The 18,810-nt window shown below is 39.9% G+C and overlaps 1 protein-coding gene and 1 pseudogene across 2 annotated transcripts in view; one reads left to right on the forward strand and one right to left on the reverse strand.

Annotated features, from left to right (window-relative positions):
- RIPOR2 (RHO family interacting cell polarization regulator 2) overlaps positions 1–18,810 on the forward strand; it is a 269,719-nt gene that overhangs the window by 103,492 nt on the left and 147,417 nt on the right. The gene's annotated exons all lie outside the window — the stretch shown is intronic.
- Positions 478–1,272, reverse strand: LOC128593783 (60S ribosomal protein L6-like; annotated as a pseudogene).

Here is an 18,810-nt window from a genome sequence, read left to right on the forward strand (position 1 = left end):
TAATGGTTGTAAAACTTCATGAACATACCGAAAACCAGTGAACTGTGTACTTTTTTTTTTTTCTTTGCCCGTGTCCCGGTTTGAACCCGCCACCTATGATACATGGGGTCAGTGCCCTGCTCCTTGAGCCACAGGCGCCGCTCTGAACTATGTACTTTTAATGGCTTAATTTCATGGTATGTGAAACATCTCTATAAAGCTATAAAAAAACTGTTATAATTATACCTCATTGCACACCCAGAAATACCACTCTTAATATTTTCCATATTCATAAACTTTGTAGACCTTCCTTAATGAGAGTTTGGTGCATGGTGAAGGGAAAAGTCATAGGAACGTTGAAAAGACTGTAGGCCAGGCTTTCTTTCTCCTTTGTATACTATATGGATAGTAAATCTAATCTATTTACTATCTACATTTTTATCAAAGCCTTATGCTATGGTTTCTTTCTTTGTTTTTATCTATCTATTTATCCATCTATCAGCCATTTAATTGGGTTCTTTTTAAGAAACTTGAAGCTCCACTTGTCAAGGCAAACACATATGGCAGGTAGCCCTGGAGCTGAGGCATAGACTTAATTTTCAGTAAAATTTGTGAGTCCACAGCTTTTTGATCAACCTTGCACTGTTCTGTTATCTCATATTTTTCTTTTTCTGTGAGTGAAGATCTCACCTCCCTGGTGTCTGGGCTTCCAGAGCTGCTGCTACTTGAAATAAGCATCAGTAAGCTGCTTCGGGATTTTAACACTACTGATGTCAATGTTTGTAGTGGTGGCAATGACAAATTTCTGAGGTGTCCTTCATAGAAGAACTCGATTGAGGGACAGAGGTCCAGTCACAAGTAGGAAGCCACTTTCCAGTGAGAATTATTAGAATGGTCCCGGGTGCGACGCTAGACCGCAGTTTTCACATGCTGACTAACTGGTTTTTGTGGCTCAACAGCTTTCGAGACCCATCTTTGTGGGATAATAACGAGGCATTTTCAAAGTTTAACCACCTGAGTACCACCATTCTTGTCCCCACCATCTGGTTTTGTAACAGTGGCAAGGAGCTTTGCTTTCCTTTTCTTTTCAACCTTGGATTTAGCTGCTGTGTATTTCCTCTTATACGTCCCCTTTCTGGAACACATGGCAGATTGGGAATATCTGCCTATTCCTCCGATGAGAACAGGATTTCGGCTGCAGTGGGGCTTCCCCTTCTTAGCCTTAGGTCTCTTCTCTTTATTAACAGGTTTCTTCTCTTTAGAAACCGGCTTCTCAACTTTTTCACCTGCCATCTTGCAAGATGGGAAAGAGCTTTATTTAATTATTTATTTATTTGAGACAGAGTCTCACTCTGTCACCCTGGGTAGAATGCCATGGCCTCAGCCTAGCTCACAGCAACCTCAAACTCCTGGGCTCAAGCAATCCTCCTTTCTTAGCCTCCCAAGTAGCTGGAACTATAGGTGACCACCACAACACCTGGCTAATTTTTCTATGTTTTTTTTTAAATAGAGATGGAGTCTTACTCTTGCTCAGGCTGGTCTCCATCTCCCAAGATCAAACAATCTACCTGCCTCAGCCTCCCAGAGTGCTAGGACTTATGCTGTGGTTTAAATATTTGGCCCCTGCAAAACTCATATTGAAGTTGACTCCCCATCTGTAAATCTGGACTAATGGATGAATGGGTTGTGGTGGGTGTGGGACTGGGGCTTCATAAGAAGAGGAAGAGAGCCCTGGGCTAGAACATTAGCATACTCAGCACCCCCATGCAGCCTTGGGAATCTGTAAAAAATAATTTCCTTTTCTTTTACAAATTACCCACTTTCACAGATTATATTATAAGCAACAGAAAACAGACTAAGACACCTTAGATGTTAATATGGGAGACTTATGGGTCACAGTCACTGACCACTCTTCACCTGCTGTCCAATCAAGTTCCTCTGAAGCAACTGAAGCCACTTGTTTTTCTCCATTCTATTTCTTCTGCTCTAATTGATGATGGTAGAAATATGATTTATCATCTCATTGCAAGAGCCCCCAACTGTGCACTCTGCCCACACTCTTGCCCTGTTGATATCCAACCTCACCCAGCACCTAGAGTAATGTCTTTCCTGCTTAAAACCCTTTGATATTTCCTCATATGTTGAGAGTATGGTTAAAACTCCTTTAAGTATCTCCCAGGGCCAGGATGATGGACTTCTGTTGTCCCTTCCAATTCTAGGACTCACCATCTCCCACCTTTCCTCCTCAAATCACACTCTATTTTAGCCACACTTCATTTCTTTCAACTTCTAGGACACAACATTCTGTCTTTCTCTCTTCTCTAGGCCTTTCTCTGGATGAAATATTTTTACCTCTGTCCCCCACTCCCCTCTATAGTTCTCATCAGGCTGTGTCCAGCCTAGTCTTAATTTTTTAGGAATCATTTCAATACCATACCCTGCAAAAGTCTTTCCCAACACCCATGGCTCTATCAAATGCCCTTGCCAAGAACTCCCACAGACTCCTATATATCCCCTATGATAAATGACATTTACTGCATAAAATCTGAATTGCACATTAACTTTCCCCAAACTCTTCACCTACCAGCTAAGTCACTTGACCCTTCTGTGCTTCATTGCTTCGTATGAAAAATGGAACTAAAAACAGAACCTACTTCACAGTCTTGCTATGATGATTAAATGAGATAATATTTGTAAATCACAAAGAACAGTGCCTGTCACATTATAAATGCAATGTGTTTTTTAAAAGTATTTTATACCTTTCTAGACTGTACATCCCAAGAGAAATTTTTATCTTATTCGCTATTACATCCCCTATAAATGCTATTGAATGAGTAAGTACATCAATTAACCAAACAAATGTATAGATAACTCAAAGCTACTTCATATTTGCAAGATCCAGAAAAGATAGTGGATAATAAACAAGTTTCAAAAAAAGGCAAGAGAAGATAAAAGTAAAAACAAAAGATGCACTCTAAATTAGTAAAGAAATAATAGGTTATTTAATAAAACTTGGACGATTTGTTGACCATTTGGTAAACACTGAATTGACACAGCATAAACAAAAGTAATTCCATGTGCCACTGGTAATTCAAAAAGAAAATCCGGATGGAGAAGGATGAGGGATTAAAAACTTAGCTATCGGGTACAATGATCTATTTTGGTGACAGAATAGAGAACATGGAAAGGTGTTCAATTTATAATTAAAAGCTGTATACATGAGTTAAGAATCCAGCCTGTTGAAGCAGACTGCCTAACCCACCTCTACCACTTACAAAACTTTGAACAGATTACTTAGCTTTTGGGGGCCTCAGTTTCCTCATCTAGAAGATGGAGATTATAATCATAATTGCAACTACACAGTGCATTATGACAATGTTTGTCTATCACAAATCATATAGAACGATGAATGCCTGGCTAAACCTATTTTAATAAAATAGATTCATATAAACTGTCAGCTAGTTATATATCAGAGTTAAGACTGTAAGTATTTTTCTTCTTTTTAAGTAAATTTTTTTTATTTTCTACAATAAGTATATATACTGCTTTATGTCTTTTTGAAGTTATTTTATGACAGGCACAGTGGCTCATGCCTGTAATCCTAGAACTCTGGAAGGCCAAGGTGGTTGGATTACTTGAGCTCAGGAGTTTGAGACCAGCCTGAGTAAGAATGAGATATCATCTCTATTTAAAAAATAAGAAAAAGTGTGGCGCTTGTGGCTCAAAGGAGTAGGGCGCCGACCCCATATGCTGGAGGTGGCAGGTTCAAACCCAGCCCCAGCCAAAAACTGCAAGGAAAGAAAATAAGAAAAAACTAACCAGGACTTTTGGTGGGTACATATAGTTTGAGCTACTGGTAAGGCTGAAGCAAGAGAATAGCTTGATCCTGAGCTCAAGGAGTTTGAGGTTGCTGTGAGCTATGACACCGAGGCTCTCTACCAAGGGCAACAGAGTGAGACTCTTGTCTCAAAAAAAAAAGTTACTATTTATTATCACACTTTTAAAAAGTGTGATATTTTAATATCACACTGAGGAATATTTGCAGCATGAAAAAATATTCATGATCCATTGTAAGTGGAAAGAGAGATTTGTGAAATAGCATAAACAGAATAATTTCAATTGTGTAAAAACTATTTATTTTATGTATATACACAATTGTACAAGGAAAAAAACAAAGAATTTACAATGTCAGGAGTGATTGTTTCAGTGTCTGAGTTACATGGTTTTTGTTACTTGTTTATTTTATATTTCCTAAATTTCTTAATATAGATATGATTACCTATGAGGCCTCCCTCCCCCAAAATTTATAATTTTTATTTTAAAGAAGCAGCATGGACCTTGGATAGATTTTCATCTGAAACACAGGGGAATAAAGGAAAGTATAGATTTAAAGGTAGAAGAGAAGAAAGTAAGAGACTCACACCGGATGGTCTGTATTTTCTCTGAGCAGGTGGTGAGATGCGGAGAATGATTTAAGCTTTGAAATAGTTGTAAGAAATGGAAATAGATTAATTAGAGATAATGTATTTAGCCAAAAACTGTGAGCAAGGATGAAGGGCCTATTTCGTTAAAAACTTAATAGTGTCAGCTGTGAGCCTTTTGCCTGCCAGGGCTCAGAAGCCCAGATCTAGGAAAGGGAGGCAGATTAATTTAAGGCTGACAAGAAGTTTCAAAAGAAATATGCCTTGCAAGAAGAAGATCTTGGAAAGTGGTTATTTCTGGCTCTTGGGACCATTGCTGGATTTTTTTTTTTTTTCTAAGAGACCAGGTCTTGCTGTGGCCAGGGTGGAGTGCGGTGGCTGCTCACAGGCTTGATTCTACTGCTGATGAGCGCAGAACATTTGATTTGCTCTGTTTCCAACTTGGCTGGTTCATACCTCCTTAGGCAACCTCATGGTACCGCATTACGGGGAGGTCACCATATTAATGTCAAATTTAGCATGGACACCTGATTGACATAGCACATTACAACCTACAACTTGTGGGCTCAAGAAATCCTCCTGCCTCAGCCTCCAGAGAAGCTGGGAGTAGAGGTGTGTGCTACCACACACACCTGGCAGGTTTTTAATTTCCTTCTTTAAATGTACTAGCCTTTTTTTAATAATTGACAGCTATCATTAATTAATTAATTTCTTGGCCAAAAAAGATGAAATTATTAAAAATCCATATATATAGAAGTAAACTCTTCCCCCCAAACTTATCATCCAAAGATAACCACTTCTCACATTTTGGCCAGCATCCTTTTCTCTAAGCATATATACATGTACTTGGTAGAGATGTCATTATCTATTCTATAGATCAGAATATAAATAGTCATAAATGTTAATGTGTTTTTACTGTTTGCTCATGTCCATGTATGCTACATTAAGAAGAACTTCCTATCAGTGTAACCTGGCTTATTGTACCCTCAATGAATCCCCAACAATAAAAAAAAAAAAAAAAGAAGAACTTCCTTAAGCTCTCCACAGCCACCAAATTGTCTGTGAATCTCAAAGACTTTCTCATATCAACGCTAGGACTCCTGGAAATGAGAAGATGTTATTAATCTCGATTGTGCTATTTATGTCTGCCACAAGAAGTCACAGTTAAAGACCGGGCTTGGGAAGTGTGTCTTCTGTTGCAGTGAGCAGTCCCAGCTCGCCCAATCCCTGCCCACACTGCTGTGTTCCTCAGCTTGGGCTCCAGTTTTAGAGTGATCCCTTGTCCAGTCAACACTCTGCCAAGAATGGCAATTGTTCCCAGGGGTTTGCACATGCAGACAGTGATATTAATAAGAGAAAACATTCCTGAAGAGGGAGGGTCACTTGCTTTCAAACCAGCTTGCCTCTGAGTACTTCCAGGTGCTTCTGTTGAGTCCAATTTACCAACCTTTTCTCAAGATAGATAGTTTTATTTTATGGCTCTGTATTTGCATGTTTGGGCTGCCATACAAATTATCACAGATTGGGTAGTGTAAACAACAGAAATTGATTTCCTCGGCGTTCTTGATGCTAGACGTCCAAGATCAAGGTTCTGGGTATTGGGGGATGGGCGTTCTTTCCCATTTTATATTCATGACTGGGGGCCTAATAACAAAAAGAGATTAACAAAAGACAAGCATACAAACTTATTTAATATAAGTTTTATGTGAGATGGGAGCTCTCAGAAATGAAAATCCAAGGCAACACAGAACCCTGTGCGTTTTAGTACTTAGGATTAATGAAAAGCGGACGATCATAGAGATGTAAAATTGAATAAAGGAATGATCTAATGGTAATAAACGCAGCAAGGACAGTTTGCTCAGATTGTTGTCTGTGTCTTTGTGTCTTAAGAAAAGAGGAACGTTCCTTTCCTCCAGGAACATTAAGGGTATGTCTCAAACAAGGGTCTTGTCCTACATCAGGAAAGAAGGACGAGGGGAAAACAACCTTCTTGCTCCTACTGTTTTCTCAAATGCCAAGGTGCCATGTATTGACATGGCATAGCCTGAACCCATTACTGCCGATGCAGTTTCTGGTGAGAGACCGTTTCGGGCTCAAAGGCAGCTGCCTTCTCGCTCTGGCCTCATGTGGTCTTTCCTTGATGCATACACTTGGAGAGGGAGAGGGCTCTCCAGTGGCTTTTCTTATAAGGACACTAATTGTCCTACCCTTAAGACCCATTTAACTTTAATTACTTCCTTGTTCCAAATATAACCATGCCAGGGATTAGGGTTTCCACATGTGAATTTGGGGGACACATATACTCAATCCATAACAGGGTCTCCCTCTGCTTCCTCTCTAATTCTATATGCAACACTTCCTACCACATTATCACATCAACTCTATGGCTACTACTTATTCACACACGTATATGTCTTTCTTTCTAAAGTAAAAACAAAAAACTTTCGTAAAGCAGACAACACACATTATTTCTCCCTGTCTAGTGATATGCCAGAGCTGGCACGTACCTGCTTATGAGAGGTGGTTGCTAAAGTTTTGAAAATGTTATGAGCTGTTGGCTGAAACACCCATGATTTAAGATTAAATTATATAAATGTACAATTAAAGAAGTTATATTTAAACAACATTAATAAATACTCAAAATCTATCTTTTCCTGATTATACATGTTATTACTATCTGGGCACTGGAGGCTGTTTACACCTATCATATACCTTTGGCGGAAACACTGTACAATGATGTGCTACTGTGCGTCTTTTCCCAACTTCATGTTCAGTGACATTATGTTAGTAGCTCAATATTAACCATGAGAGGCTGGGAATTTATAAAGAAGTTTATTTGAATCAGTTTAATCCCAGTGACTCAGGAGGCTGAGGCAGGAGACTCACTTGAGACCAGAAGTTTGGGAACAGCCTGGGCAACATAGTAAGACCCCATGTCTTTAAAAAGGGAGGGAGGGAGGGGAAGGGAAAGGGAGAGGGGACACAGAGAGAGAAAGTATGGTGCCAGCTTCTGTTTCTGTCAACAGATTGAGGGCTTTGGGCTGCTTCCACTCATGCCAAGGGTGAAGGGGAGTCTCATGTGCAGAAATCAAATGGTGAGGGAGGAACAGAGAAAAAGAGAAAGGGAGAGAGGGGGGATGGAGAGGAGGTGTTAGGCTCTTTTCAACAACCAGTTCTTTTGGGAACTAAAAGTGAGAATCACTCCCGAAGAATGGCACCAAGCCATTCATGAGGGATCCTCCCATGACAGAAGCACCTCCCACCAGGCCCCACCTCCAAGACTCAGGATCAAATTTCAACATGAGATCAGCAGAAAGGGGTTAAACAAACCATATCCAAACCTTAGTATGTAATACATCACCTCCCTTACCCAGGAGCTAGTTATTTATTCTTTACCAGCATGCCACTCACAGTCAGCATCCCCAGTAGCCAGCATAGCAGGGTGCCCAGTAATTACAGGCTGGGTGATGGGAAAGAATAAAGGAAGGGGAGAGCCCCAGAGACTAGGAGAGGGAATAACAGCTGCCAGAGGAGGTCGGCTAGGTGGGGCATTTACTATTCTGCACGTTCGTTACCTTGCAGCCCTCCCAACCAGCACCTCAGTCGCTCTGTTTCCTTCTTGTGTGAGTTTCTCATGTTGTGCTCTTACACATTGTGCAAAAGAGTGAAATATAGCACAGAAAAATGTGGTCATCCTATTTCTGAATTCTACATTGCTTCATCACATTTCAAAAGAGGTGTAAATTTTACATTCCGGTTCCTTCCACTGGAGACAGTGGTGTGGCAATGGCCACTGCAGAGTACGGAAACCCCACTTTACCGTTCTCTACATATTCACAATCCAGCGGAAGGTAAGCAGGGGTGGGGTCCTCTTGTGGCAAGGTAGTCTTCACCACAAGTTCCGTTCCCATATGCCCTCATCCCAGTGAGTTTAAAGAAAGGGGAACTAAATATTACTAACAAAGCTGATTATGCTGTGTTCGGGACCAGTGAAAAATCCTACCCAGAAAATGCCAGAAGCAAGGTCTGGACTTCTTTTTCTCACCAAACATTTATAAAGTTCACTACCATATTTCAGTCGCATCAGTTTCAAATGTTTCTATTAAGTGTCTTACACAGTTTTCTTTCAGTGCATAAAAATAGGAGGGTAACTAAGAAAAAGAACTATAGAGGCAGAAGCCTGTAAAGAGAGTGGTGGAGAAATATTTATAATTGTTATAAACATCTTGCTTTGGAATTCTTTATTAAGCTGCTTTCAAGGTGATCTTTTTATAGAAGGCTTACCTTAGTCAATAACATTTGAAGACCCCACATCCCACTAGCTGGCAGACAACACCACGTAGGGAAAGCTATTCAATGGCAAAACTCATGGTTAGCTGACTAATTTACATGAGAAAATGTCCATTTGCCCCTCTTGTACTCAGGTCTGGAAACTGCAATAGTTGGAAAACAACACCAAGTCCTTCCAAAGATAAAAACCATAATCAGGGCTTGGTGCCTATAGCACAGTGGTTATGGCACCAGCCACATACACCAAAGGTCGTGGGTTCGAACCCTGCCCAGGCCAAGTAAACAACAATGACAACTGCAACAAAAAATAGCTGGGCTTTGTGGCGGGCACCTGTCATCCCAGCTACTTGGGAGGCTGAGGCAAGAGAATCGCTTCAGCCTAAGAGTTTGAGGTTGCTGTGAGCTGTGATGCCATGGTACTCTACCAAGGGTGATATAGTGAGACTCTGTCTCAGAAAACAACAACAACAATAACAAGAACATAATCAGATCCTGGGTGCTGTGGTTTTTCCACCTCATTTTGGGGGCAGGGGACAAAGATTACTATAGGGCAAAGGAATGTTCTCAGCTATGCTGGCCCCTGTGACCTGGTGACTACCCACTACTTTCAGAGTTGCCATTGCAACCTCCATGTTGATAGGAGCCTCCTACAGTTTCTGATCTCCATTGCCCAGAAAACGGCTGGGAATTAAAAGTCATTCCTTAAAAGAAAATGTCTGTGGAACATTAATTCCCATCAAGCCTCATGCAAAGCTCTTGTTTGAACTTTGTTTTTTAGGATCTCATAGCCTAGCAGAGAAGACTGGCTTACGTAAGACTTAAATCCTGTAACTGCAAGTCCAATGCCTAGACTGTGTTCTGTGACACTGAACAGGGTCTCATGGCACAGAAGTCTGCACAGGAAAGAAAAGATTTGGGAAATTAGTGCCAACATAGTAACCCCTATCCACCCAACCCTATCCACTTTGCTTCTTAGATATCAGCATTGGGGGACTTTTTTTTTTTTTTTTACATGAATAAATTTTCCTTTCATTTAGGTCAAACAGTTCTGTCATCACTGTAAGGACTCCTGAGCATGGGTTTCTGCAGTTTCGACTAATTCACTGGCTCTTTGACAGTGTTTGCTTCCATAGGAGACCCATGTGCCCTCCAGCTTACTCACCTCCTTTCTTTGTTTTTAATTTCCCTGCTGGTAAAGTGAGGACAGACCCACTGAACTCCCTTTCTTACCTCGTGAGGAACAGGAGGACAAGCAGCAAATACTCCTGTTTCTAGGGAAATGTGTCATTATCGGTATTCATACTGTTGTCATAAAGTCAACTGTGAAATCCCAGGAGTGTGCAAAATCAAATACAGAATATTTCACCCCCCCAGGGTGAGGAAAAGATTCTTCTGGAGGGGAGAGAGGGAGAAAGAAAAGAGAGAGAGTTTTGCTTTAAGACAGACTCGCCAAATTTCTTGCCTCACAGAGTGATCTGGCCCAAACAAGAACTTGACAGGATTGTTATCAGATAATATCTATAAGCAATAACAGCATGTTATTTTGCCTAAAGTTTTTAATAGATACCATTCAGTGGAAGAAACACTCCCAGGTGCTCTTTCAGGAATATTTGGTACTCAGAACCCTGGTTCATCCTGGCACTGGGGACATTTATAGTACTCCATAAATAGCAACAGCAGAACCACGTGGGTGCAACAGGCAGCTGGTTGTATTGCCAAGTCTTTGACATTAGGTCCTATCCAGGATGAGCAGTGAATGCAGATAGAGAGCAGAACTGTCCCTTCCCCTCCTGTTCTCTCCACCTCACCCACTCACAGCACTCCACATCTCTCCTTTTTGGTACTTTGTTAAAATAATGTATGAAACTAAGACAATAATTCACCCAGCAGTCTAACATTTCTCCAGTGGCTGCCCCTGGCAGGTGTGGGTTGCTGCACCCTGGCAGCTTTCCCCTTGTGAACTCGTGCAAACCAGCTCTGCATCTCTGGGGCCTCTTCTTCTCTTCAGGGTGGTTACTGAGCTCCCTGCCCTGTCATCACCGCAGGTTTCCATGATATTGGAAGATGAGGAGTTGGTGTTCATACAGCTTTTGGTGTTTGCCAAGTCTACGTTGGGGAAATTACACCCCACAACTGGCTTTTATTCCCTCCTGCCCTATTTTCTTCAGGTTTTCTCAGAGCTCCCAGCAAGCCTGCCCAACCTACTACACGTATTTCACAAAACCTGACCCCGAGGATGTCTTGACCGGCCTTGAGACCCTTCCCCCTGCAGAGACCAAAAGAACAATTAAATGCCTCCCCCATGCTCTGCAGGTGAACTTGCAAAGATTTGCATTTATAACCCTTGAGTGCCCAGAGTAAAGGAAGAACTCTCTAAAATCTGTAGTAAAGGCACCTTTAAAAGCCTTCAACCTCAGACTCACGAGGTCTGAGTTTCGGTTTGGGCTTCTTGTGTTTTGAAAGGCTGGCTGCTGTCAGCTCCCCCCCATCTCGAGCTACGGTGCTTCCTTCTTGCTGGGTCTCCTCCTCTGGCATGTTCTGGGTCTACGCCCTTGTTTGTAAGACTTGGTTCGCTGCGTTCAGCTCTGTGGTCGCAGAGAGGATGGGTGGTGCTTTTCAAACTGTTATCACACAACAGATATTGTTCTAAGAAAAGAAAAAGGTCTTGTTTTCAAGAGGTAAGTAGGAGAGATGTGGAGGTACAGAAAGGAAACAAACCCCAGCTTGTTTTTCACAACCCTCAGCTGAAGAGAGATCAGAGGAACATGGGAGCATGATGGAGAGGAGGAAAGGGGGCCAGTCCTGGTCCCCAAAAGAAACACTGTGTTGGCTATCACAGTGTTTCTCCGTGGGCAATCTGAACTCTCATTCAAAAGGGAGAATTTTTTTTAAATATACAGAGTGTTTAATAGCTGCAAACTCCCATGTGCAATCCTCTGAGAGGGACAGAGAGAGTGTGAGCTAAAGAAACCTGAACTTGTCACCTTAACACTTGGAGGTTTTCTCCATAGTCAAGTAACGAATTTAGAATCAAAGCAGAGGGTGAGTGCAGCGGCCTGTAGTCCTAGCACACTGGCAGAAGGATCCCATATGAGCTCAAGACTTCAAGACCAAGCCTGAGCAAGAGCAAGGCCTCGTCTCTCCTAAAAATAAAACACTTAGCCAGGTGTTGTGGTAGGCACTTGTAGTCCTAGCTACTTGAGAGACTGAGGCAAGAGGATCAGTATTAGAGTTTGCTGTGAGCTAGGCTGATGCCAGGACACTCTAGCCTGGTAATAGAGTGAGACTTGGTCTCAAAAAAAAAAAAAAAAATGGAATCAAGGCAGCACCTTACTTTTGTTCTTTCTTTTCTTCCCTTTCCTACCTCCTTCTTCTTCTGCTTTTTCTCCTCCTTTTCCTCCTTCTTTCTTCTTTTGAGGGTAGCCTTTTCTTTTAATTGGAAGAGAGGAAAAGATAGCTCCCTTTTTTGCTGAAGTTCAAGGCTGCTAACTGAACTGTAATGGATCAGGTAAGAAGACTTGGATTATCCTTTCTCCATCAGTGTGGTGGTGTGTTTTGGTCACATTATCTTCAGGAGGGAAGTGGCTTTTGTTGCTCCTGTTTTTTAGAAGTAAAAGCTGAAAAAGTAACTATCAAGCTAATGATAAGTTGAGAATATTGGGAAGCCAGAATCAGGGAAACACAGAACCTTATTCCCTCCTGGGAAGGACTGTTCCCTAATTCAGTACTTTGGCCAGTTTGCCTTCCTTCAGTTCAGGGGTTTCGTTTTCATTGTTCCATTCTTTATTGTGATTTCCATTTAAAACAAAACATTAAGGAAGGTGCCTTCAGGACCAAACCAGCCTGCACACAGGGGAAGAGTAGTGGCTTCTTAGTCTGTAATTCTCCATTTCCTCCATCCAAATTGACCCAAATGCATTCAGTCTTTCTGGATGCCTGGCAAAGCAGGTTTGGGGCTCATCTAAGATGAACCAGGAACCTGACAAAGAGAGGCTAAGTGTGTTTAAGCTTTATGCAGGGCCCACCTCTGCCCTGCAGAATAGATAGGCACCAGAGGAAAATTTCCCAGGAGGGCTGAAATTCTAAATCAAGGAGTGTCTCTGGATATCCTCCCACAGAACCTTTAAAAAAACAGATGCATTCTGGAAGTAATTTCCTCCCCCCCCACCCCCCAAAATTCTGTCTATCTTTCATGCTTTCTCTTTTTTTCTTTCTTTCTCTTTCTTTCATAAAGTCTTTAAAAAAGATCTCTTTTTCCAAATTATTTTTGTATCCTCTGTCTAATTAAAGGTCACTGAAACACACATATTAAAGAGAAGCACCCTGGAAGAATTTTCAAAAACACTTGGCTAAAATCAGAACATAAGAAGTCGCATATTCCACATCTTTGTTTCATTGCTTCCCCAAGGAGAAAAAATTTTGAGGCCAAGAAGAAACAGGCCAGGAGATGAATGAGTCACAGCCCACAGAGCTAGTATGTGGAAAGGCCTGGAGCTGCTAGGCCTGCCACCTGCAGAGACAGATCCCATCCCAATTTCCTTAGGGGCCCCAGGAACCTCCTGATCCAGGCCCAGACTACAAAGCCTGCTGGGGCACTAACTCTGGTCCACATGAGTCCTGCATCATTGCTCTTTAACTATTTATTTTTAAAACTCAAAATGAATTTTGAAAAATTATATACCCCTCACGTATCTAAAACTTTCTATTATACATTTTTAAAGTTACAAAAAACATAATTTATGGAGTGATATATGTGTTTAGATAGATAGATACATATGTACCACCATTGTCCATGTAAGAAATACATGGACATGCTCTTTGAGATTTGGAAATTTATATTATTTATTTTATTTTTTTTTTTGAGACAGAGTCTCATTATGTCACCCTCAGTAGAGTGCCGTGGTGTTATATCTCACAGCAACCTCAAACTCTTGGGCTTAAGCTAGTCTCTTGCCTCAGCCTCCCAAGTAGCTGGGACTACAGGCGCTCACCACAATGCCCAGCTATTTTTTTGTTACAGTTGTCATTGTTGTTTAGCAGGCCCAGGCCAGGTTTGAACCCACCAGCCCTGGTGTATGTGGCCAGTGCCTTACCACTGAGCTACAGGTGCCAAGCCTATATTATTTCTTTTCTTTTCTTTCTTTCTTTCTTTCTTTCTTTTTTTTTTTATTAAATCATAGCTGTATATATCAGTGCAATCATGGGGTACAATGTGCTGGTTTTATACAACATTTGAAATATTTTCATCAAACTGGTTAATATAGCCTTCACGGCATTTTCTTAGTCATTGTGTTAAGACATTTACATTCTACATTTAGTAAATTTCACATGTACCCTTGTAAGATGCACGGTAGGTGTGGTCCCACCAATTACCCTCCCTCCATCCATCCTCCCCCCTCCCATCCCCTCTCTCTCCCCTTACCCCATATTCTTTGGTTATAATTGGGTTATACCTTTAAAGCTATAAACATATTATTTCTTTTTAATGTTTAATTTATATTTTCATTCTGTTTCTCCTATAGAATGAGGAGAAACATTAAATTAATGTTGAATGTTCCATTTAATGTTGGATTTATATTTCCATTCTATTTCTCCTACATTCAGTATATATTGGTATGTTTGATGGTACCCCACAGTTCTATGAGGCTTTGTGCATTTTTCTTAGTTCTTTTTTCTTCTGTTCCTCAGGCAGAATAATTTCAGTTGACCCTTCTTAAGTTTGCTGATTCTTTCTTTTGCCAGCTCAAATCTGTTGTTGAGTCTTTCTAGTGAATTTTTCATTTCAGTTACTAAAATTTTCATCTCTAGAATTTCTATTTGATTCTCTTTTTTTAATAATTTCTCTTTGTTGATATTCCCTATTATTGAAACATTGTTTTCATATTTTCCTTTAGTTCTTTAAAGATGGATTTCTTTAGTTCTTTGAACATATTTTAAATGATTTGAAGTTTTTTTCCCAGTAAGTTCAATATCTGGGGTTCTTTGGGGGAGTTCCTATTGGCTGGGTTTTTGTTTGTTCACTTGTTTCGGTTTTTGTTTATGGGCCATACTTTCTTGTTTCTTTGTACATCTCACAACTTTTTGTAGAAAACTAGACACTTTAAATAACATAATGTAGCAACTCTGGAAATCAGATTCTCCCCACTCTCCAAGTATTTTTTTTTTTTCTGTTGCTGTTGTTTGTTTAGCGAATTCTGAAATAGTTCTGAAAAGTCTATATTCTTTGTCATTTGTGGTCACTGAAATCTCTGCTTGGTTAGCTTAGTGGCCAACTAATGCTTAGAGGGAAATTTCTTTAAATGTTTGGAACCAATAAATTTTTTGATCATTGCCAAGGGGCTTTATATGCTTGTCAGGACTTGCCAGCTAAGCAATTTACATCTCTGCCTTAACAGCCTTTACTTTCTGCTTCTGCAGAGCCTCAAAATTAGCCAGTGATCAGACTTTAAGGCCTTCTCAGGCCTTTTCTGAGCATGTGAACAGCTCTGGGCATGCACACCCAAGTATGCATACTTTGGCCTTCTAGATTCTCAGGATAGAGCTTTTTTTTTTTTTTTTTTTCTTAACTGACAAATAATAATTTATTGAAAGTATAAATGACAACAGGGCTGCAAGCAAAAAACTGCAAACATTTGGAAACAGGTTACTTCTGCTCTGATGACCTTAAAATTAAAATTTGGTCCTGTAAGCCTATCCCAGATATGAGAAGCATCAATTATGCAGTCCAAAGCCTACTACTTTGACATGAAAATGAAATGAATTATGTGATATTTAACTGAAAATATCTTTATTTGCTGATCCTTGAAAGCCTCCTGTTATCTGACAAAGTCAACAAAAAGAATTCCTTTTTTTTATTTTTTTTTTGTTGTTGTTAAATCATAGCTGTGTACATTAGTGCAATCAAGAGGTACAATGTGCTGGTTTCATATACAATCTGAAATATTCTCATCAAACTGTTCAACGTAGCCTTCATGGCATTTTCTTAGTTACTGTATGCAGGCATTTGTATTCTGCATTTAGTAAGTTTTGCCTGTACCCATTCTAAGATGCACCGTACATGTGGCCCCACCCATTACCCTTCCTCCACCCTAACCTCCCCCCTCCCTTCCCCTTCCTTGGCCCTTTCCCCATAGTCTTGTGCTATAGTTGAGTTATAGCCTTCATGTGAAAGCTATAATTTAGCTTCATAGCAGAGCTGAGTACATAGGATACTTTTTCTTCCATTCCCGAGATACTTTGCTAAGAAGAATATGTTCCAGCTCCATCCATGTAAACATGAAAGAGGTAAAGTCTCCATCTTTCTTTAAGGCTGAGTAATATTCCATGGTATACATATACCACAATTTGCTAGTCCATTCATGGGTCGATGGACACTTGGACTTCTTCCATGACTTAGCGATTATGAATTGGGCTGCAATAAACATTCTGGTACAGATGTCTTTGATATATTGTGACTTTTGGTCTTTGGGGTATAAACCTAGTAAAGGAATTATAGGATCGAATGGCAGGTCTATTTTTAGGTCTCTAAGTATTCTCCAAACATTCTTCCAGAAGGAACATATTAGTGTGCATTCCCACCAGCAGTGTAGAAGTGTGCCCTTTCTCCACATCCATGCAACATTTCTGGTTTTGGGATTTTGTTATGTGGGCTACTCTTACTGGGGTTAGGTGGTATCTCAAAGTAGTTTTGATTTGTATTTCTCTGATGATTAAGGATGATGAGCTTTTTTTCATGTGTTTGTAGATCGTGCGTCTGTCTTCTTTAGAGAAGTTTCTCTTCAAGTCCCTTTCCCACCCTGTGATGGGATCATGTGTTCTTTTCTTGCTAATACATTTGAGTTCCCTGTGGATTCTAGTTATCAGATGTTTATCGGAGGTATAACCTGCAAATATTTTCTCCCATTCTGAGGGCTGGCTGTTTGCTCTACTTACTGTGTTGTTGGCTGTGCAGAAGCTTTTTAGTTTGATCAGGTCCCAGTAGTGTATTTTTGATACTGCTTCAATTGACTGGGGAGTCCTCCTCATAAAATATTCACCCAGGCCAATTCCTTCAAGAGTTTTCCCTGCACTTTCTTCAAGTATTTTTATAGTTTCATGTTTTAAGTTTAAATCTTTTATCCAGTGAGAGTCTATCTTAGTTAACGGTGAAAGGTGTGGGTCCAGTTTCAATCTTCTACAGGTTACCAGCCAGTTTACCCAGCACCATTTGTTAAATAGGGAATCTTTTCCCCACTGAATGTTTTTAATTGGCTTGTCAAACATCAAATATCAGTAAGTAGCTGGATTCATCTCTTGATTCTCTATTCTGTTCCAGACATCTACTTCTCTGCTTTTGTGCCAGTACCATGCTGTTTTGATCACTATCAATTTATAGTACAGTCTGAGGTCTGGTAGCGTGATTCCTCCTGCTTTGTTTTTATTGCTGAGTAATGTTTTGGCTATTCAAGGTTTTTTCTGATTCCATATAAAACGAAGTATTATTTTTTCAAGATCTTTAAAATATGACAATGGAGCTTTAATAGGAATTACATTAAAATTGTATATTGCTTTGGGTATTATGGACATTTTAACAATGTTGATTCTTCCCAGCCGTGAGCATGGTATGTTTTCCATCTGTTAACATCTTCAGCTATTTCTTTTCTTAAGGTTTCGTAGTTCTCTTTGTATAGATTTTTCACATCCTTTTTTAGGTAAACTCCCAAATATTTCATCTTCTTTGGCACTACTATGAAAGGAATAGAGTTCTTGACTGCTTTTTCAGCTTGGCTATTGTTGGTATATATAAAGGCTACAGATTTATGGGTATTGATTTTGTAGCCTGAGACTTTGCTGTATTCCTTGAACACTTCTAAAAGTTTTGTAGTAGAATCCCTAGAGTTTTCCAGATGTACGATCATGTCATCTGCGAAGAGTGAGAGTTTGATCTCTTCTGACCCTATGTGGATACCCTTGATCGCCTTTTCTTCCCTAATTGCGATGGCTAAAACTTCCATCATAATGTTAAAGAGCAATGGAAACAATGGACAACCTTGCCTGGTTCCTGATCTAAGTGGAAATTATTTCAATTTAACTCCATTCAATACGATATTGGCTGTGAGTTTGCTATAGATGGCCTCTATTAGTTTAAGAAATGTCCCTTCTATACCAATTTTCTTCAGTGTTCTGATCATGAAGGGATGCTGGATATTATCAAAAGCTTTTTCTGCATCAATTGAAAGAATCATATGGTCCTTATTTTTTAGTTTGTTTATGTGTTGAATTACATTTATAGATTTACATATATTGAACCAGCCTTGAGACCCTGGGATAAATCCGACTTGGTCATGGTGTATAATTTTTTTGATGTGTTGTTGGATTCTGTTTGTTAGGATCTTATTGAGTATTTTAGCATCAATATTCATTAGTGATGTTGGTCTATAATTTTCTTTTCTTGTTGGGTCTTTCCCTGGTTTGGGTATCAAGGTGATGTTTGCTTCATAGAATGTGTTGGGTAATATTCCTTCTTTTTCTATATTTTGGAAGAGGTTTAGTTAGTATAGGTACTAGTTCTTCTTTAAAGGTTTGGTAGAATTCTGACGTAAAGCCATCTGGTCCTGGGCTTTTCTTTTTAGGGAGATTTTGTATAGTTGATGCTATTTCAGAACTTGATATAGGCCTGTTCAACATTTCACCATCATTCTGGCTAAGTCCTGGTAGGTGGCATACTTCCAGGTATTGGTCTATTTCTTTCAGATTTTCGTGTTTCTGAGAGTAGAGTTTCTTGTAGTATTCGTTAAGGATTTTTTGAATTTCTGAGGGGTCTGTTGTTATTTCATCTTTACCATTTCTGATTGATGAAATTAGAGATTTTACTCTTTTTTTCCTGGTTAGGTTGGCCAAAGGTTTATCTATTTTATTGATCTTTTCAAAAAACCAGATTTATTGATCTGTTATATAATTCTTTTGTTTTCAATTTCATTTAGCTCTGCTCTGATTTTGGTTATTTCTTTTCTTCTGCTGGGTTTGGGGTTGGAGCGTTCTTCCTTCTCCAGTTGCTTGAGATGTCCCATTAAGTTATTAACTTCCTCTCTTTCCGTTTTCTTGAGGAAGGCTTGCAGTGCTATAAATTTCCCTCTTAGGA

This window comes from Nycticebus coucang, chromosome 9 (assembly GCF_027406575.1).
Source record: "Nycticebus coucang isolate mNycCou1 chromosome 9, mNycCou1.pri, whole genome shotgun sequence".
NCBI classification, from domain to species: domain Eukaryota; kingdom Metazoa; phylum Chordata; class Mammalia; order Primates; family Lorisidae; genus Nycticebus; species Nycticebus coucang.